The sequence below is a fragment of the Mauremys mutica genome, chromosome 16 (assembly GCF_020497125.1).
Source record: "Mauremys mutica isolate MM-2020 ecotype Southern chromosome 16, ASM2049712v1, whole genome shotgun sequence".
Taxonomy (NCBI): Eukaryota; Metazoa; Chordata; order Testudines; family Geoemydidae; genus Mauremys; species Mauremys mutica.
In genome coordinates this window covers 3,806,906-3,814,776 of record NC_059087.1, presented here as the reverse complement: position 1 = coordinate 3,814,776, position 7,871 = coordinate 3,806,906, and positions in this window count along the sequence as shown.

Genomic DNA, 7,871 nt, shown 5'->3' with positions numbered 1-7,871 from the left:
AGATGATCACGATGGTCCCTTCTGGCATTAAAGTCTGTGAGTCTACAAAAGTTCAGGTCAGTTCTTATTTCATCCGGACTGGTTCCCCCATTTCTAACATGGGCATCACACACACACACACACACACACACACACACACACACACACACACACACACACACACACACACACACACACACACACACACACACACACACACACACACACCACTGACTTCCCCTAATCTCCGTGCGCATGCTCAACACACACGCCATCTGCGAGCTGCTACAATATGCAAATAACGCATTGGACTTGTGTGAAAAGCCTGACTCATGCATCTCATTTGGCTGGCATAATATTTACTAGAAAACAACCGTGCAGCACTCGCTGCTGATTACATTGGTGAAATCTGGGCTTTTCAGCTGTGTTTAGCCTGAAGTATCTTTGAATTTGCAGCCTGGATTGTCTTGGTAGCACCATCCATATGCACAGAGAAGGAGTGAGGGGTTCAGAAAGACCCAAACGTTCAAACGGCCCACACGGTGTTTTTCCCTGGTTCTGTCTGATCTTTTGAAATGAGAGGTTCCTCTGAAGGACAGAGAGAAGAGAAGAGAAGAGACAATCGCTACCTGTCCAGCTTGGAGGCGTCTTGTTCCAACAGGTGCTGGTGACCTGGTCTGTACTATTTTCAGCAGAGGACAAAAATGGACTCAAGTTTCTGGCACATCTTGTATTGCATTGAATTGCTAAGGGGAGGAAGTGTGGGCTGGCGGTCAGGAGACATGGGCTTTTGTTTTCTGGGCTCGGCCACTGACTTGCTGTGTGACTACGGGCAAGTCACTAAACCTCTGGTCTGCCTCTGCTGTATCTCACCCTCCTGTTGGTGGCTTTCCCTGCCCCGTCATACTCACTGTGCTCACCCGCTGAATGCCAAATCCCACTCCTTTACCACTAACAACCACTTCCTGGCGAGCTCGCTCCCAGCGTGTGACTTCCATTACCATTGAGGTCAGGCCAGAATGGGTCCCCTTGTGCCAGGCAAAGGCCTTTCTTATAAAGCCCTGTATTGCTGGAAGGGGAAACCTGGGATTATTTCTGCTGGGCTTCAGACGTAGCCAGCGATAATATGCCTCTCTAATGTATGCCTGTAATGCAGGCTGCCTTTGCCCCAGGACTTGACTGAAACAGAGATTTGTTTCAGCTGAATAACTCTTCTGAATCTATAAATAAACCGGGAAATACATCCAGAGCGCGAGTCCTGCCCTCTTGGATTGCTGAAGGGAACTGACGCCCAATTCTGTCCTTAGCCTGGCTGTCGGTCTCGACAGCCTCCACAGCCCTCCTCTCCCGGGTGGCTGGACAGCCAGGCATTGCTGCGGTGTGGCAGCGGATAGCACACTGGGGAACGCTGCCAGGCACCAGGAGGGACGGAAAAGCCACTGCGCGTAAGACTCAGCATGGACCGCCTTGCTGAACTCCAAATCCTGGCCCCATTGCCACCAGCTGGAGACTGACAAGAGTGGAGCACTCTTTGCCTTGGACACATGCATGTACGCAGGCTTTTAGCCACATCCAGCCGTCAGCGCCCCGGGCCTTGCGCTAGGCTCCCCTTGCCAGCGCTCTGGGCGTCAGGAACAGAGTGACTGAAATGTCACAGAGAGGAGCTGTTCTCATGCACCTCTGCCCCTTCCAAAGCCTGGATGGGAACCCGCACGGGAACGCCAGGAGCTCAGGTCGTCTGGGCTGGCCTGTGCTTTCTGCCCACCCCAAGTTTTCCACATTCCCACTAGTGCAGGACCGCCATGGGTGTGCTGTCTTCCTGCTGCTGTGCTACTGCCACAGCAGCCCTTAGCCTGGGGAAAGGCACGGGAGAGGGGCAAAGGTGCCTTGTCAGGTGACTGCAATGTGCTCTGAGCATCCACAGATAACTACAGAGCTGCCAGTGCTGTTACAAGAGACTCCTAGCGCCCAGAGGCCCCTGTCAGCACTGGGTACTGAAGGACTCGGGGCCTTGTCTTCTCTAGAGAATGCAGTTGTGTCAGCGATCAGTGTAGACAGGGAGTATCAGGGTTAACACTGTGTCAGCTGGCTGAGGGTAAGCCCTCTTGGTATCCTGGGCCTGCCTGGCTCAGTGTTCAATTCAGCATGACTGGTCCTGTCTACACAGACTGCAAAGTCATGTTTAACAGCTTGTTACTTAGCACGACTCCGCCAAGTCATGTTCTAACACAACCCAATGTTCTAGAGAACACACAGCCTGTGAGGTAGAAGCAGACCCTGCCCCAAGGGCTTACCATCTACTCCATGTATCAGTAGTAACTTGGACCCAGTGCTGGTGGCTGATATGGGGGAAAATGCTTTTCTCTCAGTGATTGTACTGATACCTGGGGAGCAGGAGGTCTAGGTTCTGCCACCGACTCACTCTGTGGCCATAAATGAGGTACCTCCCTGCACCGTGCCTCAGTTTCCCCCATCTGTAAAGTTGGGGTAACACTACTGGCCTCCAACACAGGGTGTGATGGGCTTGGCTAACTAGTCTGCAGCATGCTCTTAGATGAAGGGCAGAGGAGAAGCAGTATCTCTGCAGGGCCCTCGAGCTGGGGCCTTCTCCAGCTTTCAAGAGAATAATGGGCCAAGCCTGACTCCTTGTTCCAATTCTGTAGATCTGCAATGACCTCAGCGGAGTTACTCAGGGTTTCTCTGGGGCAGGCAAGAGCTGATTCTGGCCCATCCTCTGGTAAGAACTTAGCAACAGCAGCAGCTTGTCTCTGGTTCAGTGTCTTCACGATGCAGCAGCATCAGCTGCAGAAGGGTCCCCACGTCTCCTCCTTTCTTCACGCTCGGTCGCTACGGTCATCTTGTTTCCTCGGCTAGCATTCTGTTTGCTTTCGCAGCAGATGTTGGTGTCTCTCCTCTAATGAGCATTTTAACACTGGAATCTTTCTCACCCCTTCGACCGGAAAGCAAAACGCTTAACCTATATCAGCAGCATCAAAGTCACATGCCAAAAAAACCCCAAACCCCTTTGCCTTCTGTCAGCCGGCTGGAGATCTGCTTCTCACGTGTCTAGTAGGATCGGCGTTCTCTGGGGAGACTGGGATTCTTGGAGAACTTGGGTCGCGCTGATTGGACTGACGTGAAGGCATTTGATTTTTGGGTGCCCGCCTACCAGCTCTGTGCAGTGTCCCCTGGAATATGCTTATTTTCACCCTCTGCCCTTTCTCCAGACAGCCCTGAGGACTCAGGAAATCTGACACTGGACAGGAGCTCTCCCTCCACTGCTAGAAGATTGTTTTAACCAATTAAGATGAAGGCCTCTCGGTTGTATCGTCACCGAGGCCCAACTCCAAAGACCATCCATCTCCAGCACGTGGCTGGAAGCATGTCTCCTGCAGAAGCTGCCTTTGCAAGGGACTGGAAAGCTATTTGCATGGCGATGTTTTACAGAGCTGCTGGGTTGGAGAAGGAGTTCCATTCTAGGCCCACCAGGCGAGTGACAGAACCCTCCCGCTCTCGCACGAGTCCCTGCTTGTAGCTCAGACAGGTTCCCCAGTCCAGCCCAGCGCAGAGCCACAGCGTCACAGTGGACATGGCTTTCCCCTCTTCGGATGAAAGGTCCCACGGAGGGCAAGGGGACAGCTGAGAAATGCAGCCTTCGCGTGCGTATAAAAAGACATAAGCCAGGGCAGAGAAAGGATCTGGCCCGTTAATAATAAGGAGAAGGGAGACCGGATGGCTCGACAGGCTGGGAATGGGATATGCAGGCTTCCATTTCCGGGTCAACAGGGTCAGTCAAGCCTGGGCCATCCCAGGGGTCTTTGTGATGAGCTGCTGGGTCGCAGCCCCACTGCCAAGAGGAGCAAGCACCCACCACAATCAGCCCTTTGATTGGCAGAGGGGCTAAGGACTGTATGGGCCATGGAAACTGGATTCCCCTGGCCCTGCTCCAGTGGGGTCCCCACGCATCAGGACAGAGCTCTGCAGGGAGGCTTGCTCAGCAGGCAGCCTGTCACTACTGTGCCGAGCATAACGAGAGGGCGTCAGGCTCCAGGGCTATTCACAGGCCCCCCCTGACGAGCACGACATACAGGAAGATGGCAGATTTGCAATGGGACAGTGAGAGACTCCAGGCCCGATCCTGTGAGGCACTGAGCACCTGCAACGCCCATTGACTTCAAACCTTGCCGCACGGAGCCTTCCAACCTATCCTGGTTTCCCCCGGGCTGGAAATGTGACAGGAGGAGCTGTTCTCATGGTAGTTCACTAAAGCAAAGAGAGAAACTTTTTTTAAGAGCATTGATTGAACTTTCCCAGCCCTCTGGGATGGGCTGAGGGTATGGCAGGGTCTTACGTTCTCAGAACACTTTGTCCTTCACTATGGCACACACAGAGGTGTCCGTAAAACGGCTCTGTTTTCTGGGAAACCCCCCAGGAAATGAGAGACATCTCAAAAGGCTTTCCCCGGGGCCAGGGGTACAACAAGGCAGGAGGGGGACCAGGCACCCCCTTTGGCCCCTGACTAGAAGATGGAGGAGCAGCCAGGGCAAATTTAAGTAAGTGTCATTGCAACCTGGCTCATGGGGTCACAAGGCCACTCAAATATAGGGCAGCTGGGCAGGTAACCTGGCCCCCTCCTTAGCTAAATTCTGGTTGCACCCCTGCCTGGAGCTAGTGAAGCCTGCAATCCAGGGAATACTATAGCAAATCACATGGCAGTTACAAATCAATCAGTAATGCTACTCCTGCAATTATCTAGAGGCCTCAACCAAGATCAGCCTCCCCACGTGCTGGGCACTGCATAGACGCCTAGTGAGCGGCAGTCCCTGCACCCTTCCGCAGAAGAACCAAAAAGCTAACGAGACAAGACAGCTCAGATGAGGAAAGGAAGGATTACTGTCGCTAGGGGGAACTGAGTCCCAAAGAGATGCAGTGACTCACCCAAGGACTCTGTGGCTGAGCTGGAATTGATCTGTAACCCAGTCTGGTGTTTTAGCCAAGGACTGTCACTCCAACGTCTCTCAGGCCCCACCAGTGAGGTGCTAAGCCCTCCGCTCTCATTGACTTCTATGAGAGCATAAAGTGCTCAGCGCCTGGCAGGAGAAGACCCTGCACTGTGCTGTGCCTTAGATCCCACAGTAGCATAATGGGGTATTTACCAGCTTCACAAGCCGAGGCTGTGAGGTTGACTTAGTGCCTGGAGGCACTTTGAGGCCCTCCAGCATGCAGAGCTGGAGCAGCACAAGGCATTATTAATAATAAATTGTCAGAGTAGAAGGTCTCTCTCCATTTCTTTTCTGAAAGAATCAGTTTCTCACTGTGCCTGGCCTGCAGGAATCAGCAGCCCGGCCGGTAGCTCCTCATCTATGACTACCAAAGACAATATTAATTAAAGGGAAGGAGATGGCAGACTGTGAAGTGAAGGCACATTCTCTCCCAGCGTGTCCTTCAGGCTTTGTTTTGTGTCTATATTGCCAGTATGTGAGGATTTTGTACAGGGCAAGAAGCAGTGATCCCAAATATCGATGGTGGGACAAATCAATGCTATCTCCTTTTTCCATGCCTATGCGCGAATTGATTTTTTTTTTGTTGTTACCTCTCTGTTTATGTAATGTCTGAACTTTGCACAACTGAACCATTTAATGTGCAGAAAAGAGCCCTGTTGCCATGAAAACGGACCTCTAAATGACAGCATGAATGCTGAGATATCCCTGTTTTATTGGACCATACTGAATGTATTTTAACCTTGATAAGTCAATAACTTTTCGTACAAAAGGAGCCAAAGCAGATAGGCTTTCAGAGGCTTGAATGCATTTAAACTGGAGAGTAATGGCCTGGTTTTAATCCCCTGGAAATCTCTCTCATTCCAGGGCCAGTCATTTTCAGAGCCGACTGACATTTTGGTCAAAGAATTACAGCACACATTTGTCACAATGAGAGATGAAAATGCTCAGCAGTTTGGATTTCCTGTGCCAGTCAAAAATAATTACATTAAATTAAAGGGATGTTGTCATCTTACAGATTGCTGACCAGATTTTGCTCTCAGTTGAATCCAGTGTAACTACTTCCCCAGTGGAATCAAGATCAGAATCTGACCACATGTGTTTAAAACAGGGGTCGGCAACCTTTCAGCAGTGGGGTGCCGAGTCTTCATTTATTCACTCTGATTTAAGGTTTCGCGTGCCAGTAATACATTTTAATGTTTTTAGAAGGTCTCTTTCTATAAGTCTATAATATATAACTAAACTATTGTTGTATGTAAAGTAAATAAGGTTTTTAAAATGTTTAAGAAGTTTCATTTAAAATTAAATTAAAATGCAGAGCCCCCCGGACCGGTGGCCAGGACCCAGGCAGTGTGAGTGCCACTGAAAATCAGCTCTAGTGCCGCCTTCGGCACACGTGCCATAGGTTGCCTACCCCTGGTTTAAAACCTTTGAGCTAGATTCCCAGCTGGTGTAAGGGGGTTTATGCCAGCAGGGGATCTGGCCCATAGATTATTTGTGCTAAAGCTGAAGGACTTTTAAAAATTTTCATCTTTCACCATTGATGGAAGCTGCTTGCTTGTTTTTGCAATTTACTCAGCTTGAACATTGAAATTAAACTGGTCAGTTTCATTTAACATTTATAATCAATTGCACTGGGTCTCAGGATAATGTTGTGTGTAGGTTCCCAACACTGTTGGGAATTATTTATGTAAAAAATAGTTCGTTCATTTTTCTTTTTTAATCATGGAAACATTTCTATCCTGTAAAAACATTTGTATTGCACATCTAAATTTTAGGTTGAAACTGCTTGACAGACTAATGCAGAGTTAAAATGTTCACCTGATTCAAAAGAGTCTTCTTCCCCAGTAAACACACTGTAACACTTCCAAGTGCCAATGAGTGACTCCAGGTAGTTAAGACATTTCTGTGGAAAAATGAGGTTTCCTTTTTTTTTTGTACTGAATATAAAAAGCTCTTTCTATCTGACTTATTAATAGCCTTGATTAAATTATCTTTGAACAATCTATTTCCTATTCACAAACGTATAATAGGTTTTTTTTTCTAATCTCTAGCCTAGACTACAACATAGAAAGGAGATAAATAAGCAAGTGCAGATTTATAAAGTTGCACAAGAACCTAGTGAATATGCTAGCAAAAAGAAAGAAATGAAACAAATGAATAGTATGAATAGCTGTGCTCAAAGATAATGTATTCAGTATAATGTATTTTCATAGGGAGGATAATATGTGTTATAATTACACAGAGGAATCACTCTCCTGAAAGCATATCTAGCTATTATTTTATTATAATTTCTCAACCTTAATGTTCCCTGGATGGGAACTAGTAAGAGGGAATCTCCAGAGGCTTGGAGATTTGGTTCCTTATAAAAATATGCCCAAAATTTCAGTACCTAAACTATCCTAACTCCCTGAAGTCTACAAAGATGAACAGGGCTTCATGGAGAAAAAGGAGCTAGAAAGACTGAGAGGACAAGCCAAGGTATTTTGAAACTTCTGCTTCCTGTTCTGACCTATAACAGAAAACTCAGAGTTCCAGTGAAAACAAAAAGTAATGGAAAAACTGAGAAAGTCACCGGAACTATTTAGCACCTCCATCAAGGTGCAGCATGAGTTTGGGTGACTTTCTGGCGGGGGTGGGGGGAGAGGGACTTTATATCTATGTTTGCCTGCACCTGCTTAGAATGCCTTGAACTTATAAGGGATGTGCTAAATCCTCCATCTCTTATTGAAATCAATGACAGCTTGTCCACCGACTTCAATGAGCTTTAGGATCATCAGGTCCTAAATCAAGACTGGATGTTTTTCTAAATGATACACTCTAGCTGGGTTGGATGCAGGAATTACTGGCTGAAATTCTTTCACCCGTGTTATGCATGATAATAAGGGTCCC